Below are 17,224 nucleotides of genomic sequence, written 5' to 3' on the forward strand. Positions count from 1 at the left end.
CAAACTTGCCACGCACGCATACATAGACACACTCACACATATGCATACATGGACACACACATAAACACACACACACACACTCCGGCCAGGCCTCATTATGGATGGAAACGGTTTTTATTTTTTTAAGCTAAGTGGGATTGAATGCAGATTCACACTCCAGCAACGTTCTCCAGCAATCAGCCTTGCCTCGTTCAAGCCCTACGATTCGCTGCACGGTCACCGAAGGGCAGAAAAGACAGAAAATTATCTAGTCTCTAAGTTTCACCACTGGAGAAGGCTGTTCATTTGGCAGTCCCTTTCATTAACATTTCTCTTTCATTTCTCCCTCTCTGGTTAAAGGTACACTTGAGCAAGAAGGAGAAGACGAAGCCGCTAAACAACTGAAGATATGAAGCTAAAGGGCTTTTGAAGACAAGCGAGCGGTAAGTGGCTCTAAACTTTCCACCATCTTTGGAGGAGGGAGACGACAGCCCCATACCAATCAGTTGCATTTTCTTTCACAATCCAACTTTACAGCTGACATCCTGTTAGGCCTATGTCTACCACTGTTACTGAACTTTACAATGGTGGTACTACTACATCCTGTTAGGCCTATGTCTACCACTGTTACTGAACTATATGATGGTGGCACTACTACATCCTGTTAGGCCTATGTCTACCACTGTTACTGAACTATATGATGGTGGCACTACTACATCCTGTTAGGCCTATGTCTACCACTGTTACTGAACTATATGATGGTGGCACTACTACATCCTGTTAGGCCTATGTCTACCACTGTTACTGAACTATATGATGGTGGCACTACTACATCCTGTTAGGCCTATGTCTACCACTGTTACTGAACTATATGATGGTGCTACAACTACTATAGTACTATAGAAATAAAAATGCCACAACCCCAATCACGACTTCATGCTATAGTACTAATACTACACTAATATAGTAGTCAAAGTAGTAGTAGTAGTAGTAGTAGTAGCAGTACTAGCACTAGTGTTAGTAGTAGTAGTAGTAGCAGTACTAGCACTAGTAGTAGTAGCAGTAGTAGTAGTAGCAGTAGTAGTTGTAGCACTAGCAGTAGTAGTATCAGTAGTAGTAGTAGTAGTACCAGTAGTAGTAGTAGTAGTAGCAGTAGCAGTACTCACACTAGTATTAGTTGTAGCAGTAGAATTAGTAGTAGTAGTAGTAGTAGTAGCATTAGTACTAGTAGCAGTAGCATTAGTAGTAGTAGTACTAGTAGTAGTAGTAGTAGTAGTAGTAGTAGTAGCAGTAGTAGTAGTAGTAGTAGCAGTAGCAGTAGTAGTAGTAGCAGTAGCAGTAGTAGTTGTAGTAGTAGTAGTAGTAGCAGTAGTAGCAGTAGCAGTGGTAGCAGTAGTAGTAGTAGTAGCAGTAGTAGCAGTCGTACTAGCACTAGTAGTAGTAGTAGCAGTAGTAATAGCTGTAGCTGTAGTAGTAACAGTACTTACAGTAGTAGTAGTAGTAGTAGTAGTAGTAGTGGTAGCAGTAGTAGCAGCAGTAGTAGTAATAGTAGTGGTAGCAGTAGCAGTAGTAGTAGTAGTAGTATCAGTAGTAATAGCTGTAGCTGTAGTAGTAACAGTACTTGTAGTAGTAGTAGTGGTAGCAGTAGTAGCAGCAGTAGTAGTAGCAGTAGTAGTAATAGTAGTGGTAGCAGTAGTAGTAGCAGTTGTAGTAGTAGTTGCAATGTCAGTACTTGCACCAGTAGTGGTAGTAGTATTAGTAGTAGCAGTAGTAGTAGTAGTTGTAGCTGTAGCAGTAGCAGCGGAATTGGCAGAGGTAGTGGTAGTAGTAGCAGCAGCAGTAGCAGTGGCAGTGGCAGTAGCATCGGTAGTAGTAGTAGTAGTAGTAGTAGCAGTAGCAGTAGCAGTAGCAGTAGCAGTAGCAGTGGCAGTGGCAGTAGCAGTAGTAGTAGTACCAGTAGCAGTAGTAGTAGTATTAGCAGCGGTAGTAGTAGCAGTAGTAGTAGTAGCAGTAGCAGCAGTAGCAGTAGTAATAGTAGCAGTAGTAGTAGTGGTAGTAGTAGCAGTAGTAGTAGTAGTAGTACCAGTAGCAGTAGTAGTAGTATTAGCAGCGGTAGTAGTAGCAGTAGTAGTAGTAGCAGTAGTAGTAGCAGTAGCAGTAGTAGTAGTAGCAGTAGCAGCGGTAGTAGTAGTAGCAGCGGTAGTAGTAGCAGTAGTAGCAGTAGCAGTAGCAGCAGTAGTAGCTGTAGCATTAGTAGCAGTAGCAGTAGCATCACTAGTAGCAGTAGCATTAGTAGCATTAGCATTAGTAGTAGTAGTAGTAGTAGCAGTAGTACCAGTAGTAGTAGCAGTAGCAGTAGTAGTAGTAGCAGTAGTAGTAGCAGCAGCAGTAGTAGTAGTAGTAGTAGCAGTAGCAGTAGTAGTAGTAGTAGCAGTAGTAGTAGTAGCAGTAGTAGTTGCAGTAGCAGTAGTAGTAGTAGCAGTAGCAGTAGCAGCGGTAGTAGTAGTAGTAGTAGTAGTAGTAGTAGCAGTAGTAGTGGCAGTAGTAGTAGTAGTAGTAGTAGTAGTAGCAGTAGCAGCGGTAGTAGTAGCAGTAGTAGTAGTAGCAGTAGTAGTAGCAGTAGCAGTAGTAGTAGTAGCAGTAGCAGCGGTAGTAGTAGTAGCAGCGGTAGTAGTAGCAGTAGTAGCAGTAGCAGTAGCAGCAGTAGTAGCTGTAGCATTAGTAGCAGTAGCAGTAGCATCACTAGTAGCAGTAGCATTAGTAGCATTAGCATTAGTAGTAGTAGTAGTAGTAGCAGTAGTACCAGTAGTAGTAGCAGTAGTAGTAGTAGCAGTAGCAGTAGTAGCAGTGGCAGAGGTAGTGGTAGTAGTAGCAGTAGTAGTAGTAGTAGTAGTAGTAGCAGCAGTAGTGGCAGTAGCGGTGGCAGTAGTAGTAGTAGTAGTAGTAGTAGCAGTAGTAGTGGCAGTAGCAGTGGCAGTAGTAGTAGTAGTAGTAGCAGTAGCAGTAGCAGTAGTAGTGGCAGTAGCAGTGGCAGTAGTAGTAGTTGTAGCAGTGGCAGAGGTAGTGGTAGAGTTAGCAGTAGTAGTAGTAGTAGTAGCAGTAGCAGTAGCAGTGGCAGAGGTAGTGGTAGAATTAGCAGTAGTAGTAGTAGTAGTAGCAGTAGCAGTAGCAGTGGCAGAGGTAGTGCTAGAATTAGCAGTAGCAGTACTTGCACTGGTAGTAGTAACGACCTCTACTAGTCAACCTTCAATCTACTGATCCCCACATTATCAGTAGAGTGCTTGTAGTAAGACGTCACAGAGTCCCACCACTCAGGTTGATTTCTCTCCTGTCTGCTCAGGCCATCCATCTGTATTGACAGCTGTGGCCAACAGAGAGAAAGCCATCATCTACCTGTCAGAGCAGGTTAATGTTGAGGAGTGTCATTTCCCCTTTATAGTCCTGTATACCTGCACATTCCTCTCAGGGCTCAGTGTTTTGTTTTCCTAGGTTGGAAGGACACTACCTCTCCAAGTAACAAAATGCACTGCTTCCTTCTGGCTGTTAGCTTGGCTACCTGTGTTTTTCACTGCTGACAAATCTCATTGACTACAACTTCAATATTTGTTTTGCAATGTTTATTGATGGAAATCTTACATTGATCATATTTTAGGTGGATTAATATTTTTTGGGATCGATATTTTTTTGCTTGCAAAGAAAGAATGATACTGTTGGATAAGAATAAAAATGGAGGTCCACACTCTGTAAGGCATGTCAGCACTACCGTGCCTTTAGCAGCTAGGCAGACAGACGGTGTCTTGATACAAGCACCAGCAGACCATTCTCTCCGACACTGCCTTAAGTGGCCCCATCTACAGTATTAACAGCTGCATTCAGCATATTGAGGAAGATGATACTACGGCTTTAATGACCTGCTTCGTTCAACTGTGAAAGTGGAGAACAGAGGAATGCCACATCTGGATCCTCTGGAGAAGCAGTAGCCCTCAATGGGCTAGAGCAGAGTAAGGGAGGCAGTGGGGGAAGCCGTGGGGCTCAAGTATGTGTGTGTGTGTGTGTGTGTGTGTGTGTGTGTGTGTGTGTGTGTGTGTGTGTGTGCGTGCGTGCGTGCGTGCGTGCGTGCGTGCGTGCGTGCGTGCGTGTACGTGTGTACGTGTGTGTATGTGTGTGTACGCGTGTACGTGTGTGCGTGTGTGTATGTGTGTGTGTGTGTGTGTGTGTGCGTGCTAGGGTTGACACAGTTACCCTAGAACCGTGTAACCGACACTTATGGATGAAGACCGTCATTGGTGTAATTTCTTTGTTTTATTGACAACTTGGTGGTGCCTTCAACATGCTGTGGCACCGACAAGCTATGTGTCCATTAAGTTTGAATGTGGGGGTTAACTGCTTGAATGGGAATTCGTTAAGGCCTGTGCACCTGACTGAACAAGAAGAGCTACCTATCGTTGGGTGGACGTATTGTGGTGGACAGAGTGAAAAAACAGTACCTGAGAGCGCCCGTGTGTGTTAGCAGCGCAATTAAACAAAGGCCTATTAATCGCTACGGCTAGCGTTGGGTCCGTCAGCTGCGTCGTGTTCAAGCGGGTGCTAACATGGCGTTGTGTTTGACAGTCTGTTTAATGTGCCTGCCAGCCGTCCCGTGCACTGTAGGCTATGCATTCTGCTTCCGTGCACACATTGTTCCCCACGCACATGAACTCCCCCCATAATGCACAGCATAAAGAAAAACTCTGGCAATAAATTACCATTATTCAATTATGAACGCTCCTATTATTTACGGCTGTGTTTAAAGAAATGTAAATTAACCTTGAGTCTTGAGATAATGAATTTAATTACTCTGGCATATATAATGTAAGGGTATTTGAGAATCAAAGGCATATTTTCTTTTAAGATGTTCCCCCGCACTGGTAATGAAGACGGGGACTAAGCAGTGTGTTGCATTTGAAAAGAGGATAATTTCTATTGTTTGGGGAATATTTGTAATCATTCTGAAGCGTGACACGAGTTAGTTTGTGTATCTGTTTTTTTAATGGCTTTTTGTTGTGGGTATTCCATTTGGAAACCAGCCAGGATTCATAACGTTATTCCATTTAATCCAACCATTAATTTTTTATGGCTCCTAACCTCACATTAACATAACTCATTGGATTTCACACCAAATCAAACATTACCACTGCATCAACCAACCAACAACCAAACTACTTTCTCAGGCCACCACAGTATAGTTTAACACGTCTTTTCCTGAGTTGACAGACAGACAAAGAGAATTGGTTGGCGATGGTCGGTTTAGCCTATACAGTAAAAACTTGTTTGGAGATGCAATCATCTAGCATTTTGTTAATAAAGCCGGACCAGTTGTGTGGTGCCCGAGGGCCCGGCCTACTAATCCTGAGACAGGCAGAGTGAATGGTCTGCGGCTCTGGCTTGCCAGCGTCCCTTAGCCCTGGTTGAGAGCACAGTGCTTTGTGGGCTGAATCCATTCTCTCCCAGGGCCAGGCAATAGTGTAAATACTGCTCAGATAGAACCATGCTTTCTCAGGCAGCCATTTTGTTTTCATTAAGCCCCATCATAAACTGTCTGCTCAGACTGAGGCTGCTCAGCACTGAGGTGTGATGGAGTGAGTGTGTGGCTAGTGCTGTGAGAAGCTACACTATACAGTGCCTTCGGAAAGTATTCAGGCCCCTTGACCTTTTCCACATTTTGTTACATTACAGCCTTATTCTAAAATGGGTTAAATAAAACTATTTCCTCAGCAATCTACACATACCCCATAATTTCAAAGCGAAAACAGGTTTTACATTTTTGCAAATGTATTAATAAACAAAAAACAGAAATACCTTATTTACATAAGTATTCAGACCTGTTTCCATTGATCATCTTTGAGATGTTTCTACAACTTGATTGGAGTCCACTTGTGGTAAAGTAAATTGATTGGACATGATTTGGAAATGAGGTCAAAGGAATTGTCCTTAGACAGGATTGTGTCGAGGTACAGATCTGGGGAAGGGTACCAAAAAAATTCTGCAGCATTGAAGGTCCCCAAGAACACGGTGGCCTACATCATTCTTAAAATGGAATACTTTTGGAACCACCAAGACTCTTCCTAGAGCTGGCCTCCTGGCCAAACTGAGCAATCGGGGGAGAAGGGCCTTGGTCAGGGAGGTGACCAAGAACCAGATGGTCACTCTGACAAAACTCTAGAATTCTTCTGTGGAGTTGGGAGAAACTTCCAGAAGGACAAACATCTCTGCAGCACTCCACCAATCAGGCCTTTGGAGAGACCTGAAAATAGCTGTGCACCAACGCTCCCCATCCAACCTGACAGAGCTTGAGAGGATCTGCAGAGAAAAACAGGAGAAACTTCTCAAATACAGGTGTGCCAAGCTTGTAGCATCATACCCAAGAAGAATCGAGGCTGTAATCGCTGCCAAAGATGCTTCAACAAAGTACTGAGTAAAGGGTCTGAATACTTATGTAAATGTGATTTTTCAGTATTTTTTTTAAATTATTAGCAAGAATTTCTAAAAACCTGTTTTTGCTTTGTCATTATGGGGTATTATGTGGAGATTGATGAGGGGAATTTTTTTTTCATGCATTCTAGAATACGAGTGTGGCGTAACAAAATGTGGGAAAAGTCAAGGGGTCTGAATACTTTCTGAAGGCGTTGTATACCTAAAATCATGCAGGAATGTTAATGTACAGTCAGTAAGCAGTTACACCGGCGACAATAAATTAGTAATACCAAAAGCTTACCTTGACTTGGAAGAGTTCCAGTGTTCTGTTGGAAAGTCATAGCTAGCTAGCTAACATAGTTTGAGCAGAGTGTTTCAGTAGGCTAAACTAGCTAGCTACATTTGCTAGCTAAGAAAGTGAAATTGAAAGTGGAAAAAAATGACGTCAGGACCCTGTCTTTCAAAGATAATTCGTAAAAATCCAAATAACTTCACAGGTCTTCATTGTAAAAGGTTTAAACACTGTTTCTCATGCTTGTTCAATGACCCATAAACAATTAATGAACATGCACCTGTGGAACGGTTGTTAAGACACTAACAGCTTACAGACAGTAGGCAATTAAGTTCACAGTTATGAAAACTTAGGACACTAAAGAGGCCTTTCTACTGACTCTGAAAAACACCAAAAGAAAGATGCCCAGTGTCCCTGCTCATCTGCGTGAACATGCCTTAAGCATGCTGCAAGGAGGCATGAGGACTGCAGATGTGGCCAGGGCAATAAATTGCAATGTCCGTACTGTGAGACGACTAAGACAGCGCTACAGGGAGACAGGACGGACAGCTGATCGTCCTCGCAGTGGCAGAACACGTGTAACAACACTGGCACAGGATTGGTCCATCCGAACATCACACCTGCGAGACAGATACAGGATGGAAACAACAACTGGCCGAGTTACACCAGGAACGCACAATCCCTCCATCAGTACTCAGACTGTCCGCAATAGGCTGACAGAGGCTGGACTGAGGGCTTGTAAGCCTGTTGTAAGGCAGGTCCTCACCAGATAAACGCGAATACGACCATCACTGGCAACAACGTCGCATATGGGCACAAACCCACCGTCGCTGGACCAGACAGGCCTGGCAAAAAGTGCTCTTCACTGACAAGTCGCGGTTTTGTCTCACCAGGGGGGATGGTCGGATTCGCGTTTGGATCAGAGGGTGAGGGCTAGGGCCATTCCACCCGGAAATGTCTGGGAACTTGCAGGTGCCATGGTAGAAGAGTGGGGTAACATCTCACAGCAAGAACTGGAAAATCTGGTGCAGTTCATGAGGAGGAGATGCACTGCAGTACTTAATGCAGCTGGTGGCCACACCAGATACGGACTGTTACTTTTGATTTTGATCCCCCGCCTTTGTTCAGGTACACGTTCATCTATTTCTGTTATGTCTGTGGAACTTGTTCAGTTTATGTCTCAGTTGTTGAATCTTGTTATGTTCATACAAATATTTACACATGTTAAGTTTTCTGAAAATAAATGCAGTTGACAGTGAGAGGACGAGTCTATATATTTCTCTCTTGCTTCTCATTCATTTTAGAAGAAATTAATTAGTTCAAAACTTTCTTCCTCTTTCTTTGAGTCAACTACTCACCACATTTCATGCACTGCAGTGCTAGATAGCTGTAGCTTATACTTTCAGTTCTAGATTCATTCTCTGATCCTTTGATTTGGTGGACATGTCAGTTCATGCTGCAAGAGCTCTGATAGGCTGGAGGACGTCCTCCGGAAGTTGTCATAATTACTGTGTAAGTCTATGGAAGGGGGTGAGAACCATGAGCCTCCTAGGTTTTGTTGATGCCATTGTACGTATGGTGGAAACATATATGGTGGAAACATATATGGTGGTAAAATATATGATGGAAAAATAATGGTGGAGAAATATATGCCTATATATGTATGTATAAGTACATATATGTCACATCTAAACGAATTGGCCGTTCATATATGTGACATATATTTCTGCCTTATATAGACATACTTATATGCTCATATATGTGACACATGTAGTGTTACAATTTGTATTACATACAGTTGAAATCGGAAGTTTACATACACTTAGGTTGGAGTCATTAAAACTTGTTTTTCAACCACTTCACACATTTCTTGTTAACAAACTACAGTATAGTTTTGGCAAGTTGGTTAGGACATCTACTTTGTGCATGACACAAGTCATTTTTTCAACAATTGTTTACAGACAGATTATTTAATTTATAATTCACTCTATCACAATTCCAGTGGGTCAGAAGTTTACATACACTAAGTTGACTGTGCCTTTAAACAATTTTGGAAAATTCCAGACAATTATGTCATGGCTTTAGAAGCTTCTGATAGGCTATTTGACATCATTGTAGTCAATTGGAGGTATACCTGTGGATGTATTTCAAGGCCTACCTTCAAACTCAGTGCCTCTTTGCTTGACATCATGGGAAAATCAAAAGAAATCAGCCAAGAGCTCAGAAAAGAAATTGTAGACTTCCACAAGTCTAGTTCATCCTTGGGAGCAATTCCCAAACGCCTGAAGGTACCACGTTCATCTGTTTAAACAATAGTACGCAAGTATAAACAACATGGGACCACGCAGCAGTCATACCGCTCAGGAAGGAGACGCGTTCTGTATCATAGAGTTGAACGTACTTTGGTGCGAAAAATGCAAATCAATCACAGAACAACAGAAATGGACCTTGTGAAGATGCTGGAGGAAACAGGTACAAAAGTATCTCTATCCACAGTAAAACGAGTCCTATATCGACATAACCTGAAATGCTGCTCAGCAAGGAAGAAGTCACTGCTCCAAAACTGCCATAAAAAAAGCCAGAATACGGTTTGCAACAGCACATGGATCATACTTTTTGGAGAAAGGTCCTCTGGTCTGATGAAACAAAAATAGAACTGTTTGGCCACAACGACCATCATTATGTTTGGAGGAAAAAGGGGGAGGCTTGCAAGCCGAAGAACACCATCCCAACCGTGAAGCACAGGGGTGGCACATCATGTTGTGGGGGTACTTTGTTGCAAGAGGAACTGGTACACTTCACAAAATAGATGGCATCATGAGGATGGAAAATTATGTGGATATATTGAAGCAACATCTCAAGACATCAGTCAGGAAATTAAAGCTTGGTCGCAAACGGGTCTTCCAAATGGACAATAACCACAAGCATACTTCCAAAGTTGTGGCAAAATGGCTTAAGGACAACAAAGTCAAGGCATTGGAGTGGCCATCACAAAGCCCTGACCTCAATTCCATAGAAAATTTGTGGGCAGAACTGAAAAAGCGTGTGTGAAGGCGGCCCACAAACCTGACTTAGTTACACCAGCTCTGTCAGGCGGAATGGGCCAAAATTCACCCATCTTATTGTGGGTAGCTTTTGGAAGGCTACCCGAAACGTTTGAGCCAAGTTAAACTAGTTAAAGGTAATGCTACCAAATGCTAATCGAGTGTATGTAAACTTCTGACCCTGAAAGAAATAAAAGCTGAAATAAATCATTCTCTCTACTATTATTCTGACATTTCACATTCTTAAAATAAAGTGGTGATCCTAACTGACCTAAGAGAGGGAATTTTTACTAGGATTAAATGTCAGGAATTGTGAAAAACTGAGTTTAAATGCATTTGGCTAAGGTGAATGTAAACTACCGACTTCAACTGTATATGTCCCTTATATGCCATAATATGTTACTTTATATGCTTATATATGTGTGACATATAGTATTCAAATGGTTATTACATATGTATGTCCCCTTAAATGTCACAATACACGTTAACATATATGTTACAGAGTATTATTTCAGTGATAATGACACCGAAACATAACGGGAAAAAATGACACAAAAACACACAAAAAATGTACTTGAATCCTATTCATTCGATTATTTTTCTCTCGTCGCTTTTCAATTCAGCCATTTTACTGTTGTAAGCCATTCCTACTTGTCCTTTTGTTGCACCCGGGAAGTGCTTCATGACAGAATCTGTGGAAGGAAAGCAACCAATAGAAGATAAAGAGAACATAGGGGTTAGGGGTCATACATAGATTTTTGTTATTTTTAATGGAGAAACTTTTATGTGAACAGCTTATCACATTCAGTTTAATAAGAAATCCTTGACCATTAATGCCCTACGTCCAATGATTGATTTGTAAATTCAGTTAAGGGATAGTTAACTTTTATTTTCAGCTTATAGCCAGATGGTTCCTTACCCTGAAAGTAGTCTATAGAGTTAAATAACCACTATTAACTTCTAATTGCCCCCATCACCCACATAGGGTTTTTGTTAGCCACCTGACTATAAGGTGTAAAAAAAAGTTTACATCCCTTTAACATCTTGAAATGATTCAATTGAAATAGACTCCGACCCTGTTATATGGTATTCATTTTTACAGTGATATTGAGAGATCTTTTGAGATTATTGGTCATTGTACTACTTACCCAGAGTCAGATGAACTCATTAATAATGTTTATGTCTCTGTGTGCAGTTTGGAGATGATTGAAGTTAGCATACCATGAGTCATAGTCTTTTTAAAATATAATGACAATGCCTGCATACTGTCAAATGCTCATTAGCAATCAATCAACAAAAACTTACTCACCAGTTATTGTAGACACTTTTTCGGTATCCAAGCCGTCTTCTTTCTCCTCATCTTCACCCCTTTTAGCTTCACCCTTTTTTCAGGGGTGGCAGGTAGCCTAGTGGTTAGAGTGGCAGGTAGCCTAGTGGTTGGAGTGGCAGGTAGCCTAGTGGTTGGAGTGGCAGGTAACCTAGTGGTTAGAGTGGCATGTAACCTAGTGGTTAGAGTGGCAGGTAGCCTAATGGTTAGAGTGACAGGTACTCTAGTGGTTGGAGTGGCAGGTAGCCTAGTGGTTAGAGTGGCAGGTAGCCTAGTGGTTAGAGTGGCAGGTAGCCTAGTGGTTAGAGTGGTTGGTAACCTAGTGGTTAGAGTGGTAGGTAGCCTAGTGGTTAGAGTGGCAGGTAGCCTAGTGGTTGGAGGATTGGGCTGGTAACTGAAAAGTTGTTGGATCGAATCCCCGAGCTGACAAGGTAAAGATCTGTCGTTCTGCCCCTAAACAAGACAGTTAACCCATTGTTCCCTGGTAGGTTGTCATTGTAAATAACAATTTGTTCTTAACTGACTAATTGATTTGCCGCCTCGAATTATTCCAATGAAATAAGTTCAATGTGTCATAAATAGTTCTCTAAAGTCATAATGACACAGCCAGATATTACAATTTTAGTTAGGTCTGAAGATAATTACTCTGGCGTATCTGTACAATACTACGATTAGTACATAGATATGCATACTGTACCACAGCCATTGTTGCATAGAATTAGATTGAGTAGATTAGGCATTCCCATCTGAAACAGTGTTGGTTTGGGTGAAAAGCAAGTAGCCTCTTTTCACAGGTGATGTATCTTCAACAAAATGCCTGTTATCTGAGATGGAGACCCCCCCAAACAATATCCAATGAGATTGGATCTTCTTCGACCTATTGACCCTGAGAAAGCTCCCCCCTCACCCCCAAGGCAGAGCCCCACCTAGCATTGCTCTAAGGGCATATTCTCCTTCTAGTAATTATAATTCTATGGTCTATACAATCACTGTGCATACCTCTCAGGTTGCTTTTCAGCAACATGTCGACATCTAAAGCAGGGTTTCCCAAGCTCGGTCCTGCCGAGGACCCAGGACCGAGTTTAGGAAACCCTGAACGAAAGCATCCAAAAGTGCACTCGCCATTGCAGTGTAACTGTTGGCCTGGTTCCATATGCTCTTTGGGAATGTAACATTCGAGCCAGGGTGAATTTCCATCTGCAAAACATGAATAATACTGTAAAGGACTACTTTAACCTGTTTGGGCTGCAAGGGGCAGTATTGAGTAGCCAGATAAAAGGTGCCCATTTCAAACTGCCTCGTACTCAATTTTTGCTCGTACAATATGCATATTATTATTACTATTGGATAGAAAACACTATCTAGTTTCTAAAACCGTTTGAATTATTTCTCTGAGTGAAACAGAACTCATTCTGCAGCACACTTCCTGACCAGGAAGTGGAAATTCTGAAATTGATGCTCTGTTCTTCTTCCTGCCTATAAATGGGCACGAGACCTATTAGTGTACATGCACGTCATACACCTTCCCCTGGGTGTCAAGAGGCTGTGAGAGAAGAAATGAGGTGATTATCTTGGTCTGAGATGGAACACATCATCTTGGAACATTTTCGGTACTCTGAAGAGCGCAAGGTGGACAGTGGGATTGCCTTTTGTTTAGCTGCCGTTATAGGCGACTACTATATCCGGCTTTGATTTTATTTGATACATGTCACCATATCATCGTAACGTATGTTTTTTCAATATAGTTTCATCAGATTATTGAACAATTTTCGGGAGTTTTGCCGTGTTCCGTTCTCTTCCGTTTGTTGACATGGAGAGCGTCGTGCCACTTGGCTAGTGTGTGTGCTAAATGAAGAGGGAAAGTTGCCGTTCTAAATCGAAACAACGATTGTTCTGGACAAAGGACACCTTGTCCAACATTCTGATGGAAGATCAGCAAAAGTAAGAAACATTTTATGATGCTTTTTCATATATCTGTTGTAGTCGTCGGCGCCCAAGTGTTTCTGGCTATTGTGGTAAGCTAATATAACGCTACATTTTTTTCCCGCTGTAAAACACTTAATAAATCGGAAATATTGGCTGGAATCACAAGATGCCTGTCTTTCATTTGCTGTACACTATGTATTTTTCAGAAATGTTTTATGATGAGTAATTAGGTATTTGACGTTGGCGCCTGTAATTGTTATGGCTGCTTTCGGTGCAATTTCTGATTGTAGCTGCAATGTAAACTATGATTTATACCTGAAATATGCACATTTTTCTAACAAAACATATGCTATACAATAAATATGTTATCAGACTGTCATCTGATGAAGTTGTTTCTTGGTTAGTGGCTATTTATATCTTTATTTGGTCGAATTTGTGATAGCTACTGATGGAGTAAAAAACTGGTGGAGTAAAAAAAGTGGTGTCTTTTGCTAACGTGGTTAGCTAATAGATTTACATATTTTGTCTTCCCTGTAAAACATTTTAAAAATCGGACATGTTGGCTGGATTCACAAGATGTGTACCTTTCATATGCTTTATTGGACTTGTTAATGTGTGAAAGTTAAATATTTAAAAAAATATATTTTGAATTTCGCGCCCTGCACTTGAAGTGGCTGTTGTCATAAGTGTACCGACGCCGGGGTACAGCCATAAGAAGTTAACAAGTCCAATACAGCAAATGAAAGGTACACATCTTGTGAATCCAGCCAACATGTCCGATTTTTTCAATGTTTTGCAGCGAAAACAGCACGTATATTTATGTTAGCTCACCACCAAATACAAAAAAGGACAGACATTTTTCACAGCACAGGTAGCATGCACAAAACCAACCTAACTAACCAAGAACCAACCAAACTAACCGACAAACAACTTCATCAGATGACAGTCTTATAACATGTTATTCAATAAATCTATGTTTTGTTCGAAAAATGTGCATATTTCAGGTATAAATCATGGTTTACATTGCAGCTACAATCAGAAATTGCACCGAAAGCAGCCAGAATAATTACAGACACCAACGTCAAATACCTAAATACTCATCATAAAACATTTCTGAAAAATACATAGTGTACAGCAAATGAAAGACAAGCATCTTGTGAATCCAGCAAATATTTCCGATTTCTTAAGTGTTTTACAGCGAAAACACAATATAGCGTTATATTAGCTTACCACAATAGCCAGAAAAACAAGCAATTTCCCAGCAGTAAAAGTTAGCGATCGTGACACACCAGCAAAATATATATAATTTTTGACTAACAGGTTATACATAGACTTATGTTTTGTTCGAAAATGTGCATATTTAGAGCTGAAATCAGTGGTTATACATTGTGCTAGCGTAGCTACTTTTTCCCACAACGTCCGGATTTTTTTCTGACACTTTTTCTGACACACATATTCTGACCAAATAGCTAATCATAAACATAACTAAAAAATACATGTTGTATAGGAAATGATAGATACACTAGTTCTTAATGCAATCGCCGTGTTAGAATTCTAAAAATAACTTCATTACCACATAAGGCTTACGTTATGTCGACCGAGTGCCCAAAACCTGGGCGCAAAACTAATACATTTACATTTTACATTTAAGTCATTTAGCAGACGCTCTTATCCAGAGCGACTTACAAATTGGTGCATTCACCTTATGACATCCAGTGGAACAGCCACTTTACAATAGTGCATCTAAATCTTTTAAGGGGGGGGTGTCAGAAGGATTGCTTTATCCTATCCTAGGTATTCCTTAAAGAGGTGGGGTTTCAGGTGTCTCCGGAAGGTGGTGATTGACTCCGCTGTCCTGGCGTCGTGCGGGAGTTTGTTCCACCATTGGGGTGCCAGAGCAGCGAACAGTTTTGACTGGGCTGAGCGGGAACTGTACTTCCTCAGTGGTAGGGAGGCGAGCAGGCCAGAGGTGGATGAACGCAGTGCCCTTGTTTGGGTGTAGGGCCTGATCAGAGCCTGAAGGTACTGAGGTGCCGTTCCCCTCACAGCTCCGTAGGCAAGCACCATGGTCTTGTAGCGGATGCGAGCTTCAACTGGAAGCCAGTGGAGAGAGCGGAGGAGCGGGGTGACGTGAGAGAACTTGGGAAGGTTGAACACCAGACGGGCTGCGGCGTTCTGGATGAGTTGTAGGGGTTTAATGGCACAGGCAGGGAGCTCAGCCAACAGCGAGTTGCAGTAATCCAGACGGGAGACGACAAGTGCCTGGATTAGGACCTGCGCCGCTTCCTGTGTGAGGCAGGGTCGTACTCTGCGGATGTTGTAGAGCATGAACCTACAGGAACGGGCCACCGCCTTGATGTTAGTTGAGAACGACAGGGTGTTGTCCAGGATCACGCCAAGGTTCTTAGCGCTCTGGGAGGAGGACACAATGGAGTTGTCAACCGTGATGGCGAGATCATGGAACGGGCAGTCCTTCCCCGGGAGGAAGAGCAGCTCCGTCTTGCCGAGGTTCAGCTTGAGGTGGTGATCCGTCATCCACACTGATATGTCTGCCAGACATGCAGAGATGCGATTCGCCACCTGGTCATCAGAAGGGGGAAAGGAGAAGATTAATTGTGTGTCGTCTGCATAGAAATGATAGGAGAGACCATGTGAGGTTATGACAGAGCCAAGTGACTTGGTGTATAGCGAGAATAGGAGAGGGCCTAGAACAGAGCCCTGGGGGACACCAGTGGTGAGAGCGCGTGGTGAGGAGACAGATTCTCGCCACGCCACCTGGTAGGAGCGACCTGTCAGGTAGGACGCAATCCAAGCGTGGGCCGCGCCGGAGATGCCCAACTCGGAGAGGGTGGAGAGGAGGATCTGATGGTTCACAGTATCGAAGGCAGCCGATAGGTCTAGAAGAATGAGAGCAGAGGAGAGAGAGTTAGCTTTAGCAGTGCGGAGCGCCTCCGTGATACAGAGAAGAGCAGTCTCAGTTGAATGACTAGTCTTGAAACCTGACTGATTTGGATCAAGAAGGTCATTCTGAGAGAGATAGCAGGAGAGCTGGCCAAGGACGGCACGTTCAAGAGTTTTGGAGAGAAAAGAAAGAAGGGATACTGGTCTGTAGTTGTTGACATCGGAGGGATCGAGTGTAGGTTTTTTCAGAAGGGGTGCAACTCTCGCTCTCTTGAAGACGGAAGGGACGTAGCCAGCGGTCAAGGATGAGTTGATGAGCGAGGTGAGGTAAGGGAGAAGGTCTCCGGAAATGGTCTGGAGAAGAGAGGAGGGGATAGGGTCAAGCGGGCAGGTTGTTGGGCGGCCGGCCGTCACAAGACGTGAGATTTCATCTGGAGAGAGAGGGGAGAAAGAGGTCAGAGCACAGGGTAGGGCAGTGTGAGCAGAACCAGCGGTGTCGTTTGACTTAGCAAACGAGGATCGGATGTCGTCGACCTTCTTTTCGAAATGGTTGACGAAGTCGTCTGCAGACAGCGAGGAGGGGGGGGGAGGATTCAGGAGGGAGGAGAAGGTGGCAAAGAGCTTCCTAGGGTTAGAGGCAGATGCTTGGAATTTAGAGTGGTAGAAAGTGGCTTTAGCAGCAGAGACAGAAGAGGAAAATGTAGAGAGGAGGGAGTGAAAGGATGCCAGGTCCGCAGGGAGGCGAGTTTTCCTCCATTTCCGCTCGGCTGCCCGGAGCCCTGTTCTGTGAGCTCGCAATGAGTCGTCGAGCCACGGAGCGGGAGGGGAGGACCGAGCCGGCCTGGAGGATAGGGGACACAGAGAGTCAAAGGATGCAGAAAGGGAGGAGAGGAGGGTTGAGGAGGCAGAATCAGGAGATAGGTTGGAGAAGGTTTGAGCAGAGGGAAGAGATGATAGGATGGAAGAGGAGAGAGTAGCGGGGGAGAGAGAGCGAAGGTTGGGACGGCGCGATACCATCCGAGTAGGGGCAGTGTGGGAAGTGTTGGATGAGAGCGAGAGGGAAAAGGATACACAAGGTAGTGGTCGGAGACTTGGAGGGGAGTTGCAATGAGGTTAGTGGAAGAACAGCATCTAGTAAAGATGAGGTCAAGCGTATTGCCTGCCTTGTGAGTAGGGGGGGAAGGTGAGAGGGTGAGGTCAAAAGAGGAGAGGAGTGGAAAGAAGGAGGCAGAGAGGAATGAGTCAAAGGTAGACGTGGGGAGGTTAAAGTCACCCAGAACTGTGAGAGGTGAGCCGTCCTCA

General features: G+C 43.2%; 1 protein-coding gene across 16 annotated transcripts in view; it reads left to right on the forward strand.

Annotated features, from left to right (window-relative positions):
• ptprsa (protein tyrosine phosphatase receptor type Sa) overlaps nt 1-17,224 on the forward strand; it is a 470,296-nt gene that overhangs the window by 79,797 nt on the left and 373,275 nt on the right. For all 16 annotated transcript variants that reach the window (XM_055940829.1, XM_055940833.1, XM_055940835.1 and 13 more), the window contains exon 2: nt 340-422. The gene's annotated coding sequence lies outside the window, so the exon portion shown is untranslated. The remainder of the gene's footprint in view (nt 1-339; nt 423-17,224) is intronic.

Source organism: Salvelinus fontinalis, chromosome 12 (genome assembly GCF_029448725.1).
Source record: "Salvelinus fontinalis isolate EN_2023a chromosome 12, ASM2944872v1, whole genome shotgun sequence".
NCBI classification, from domain to species: domain Eukaryota; kingdom Metazoa; phylum Chordata; class Actinopteri; order Salmoniformes; family Salmonidae; genus Salvelinus; species Salvelinus fontinalis.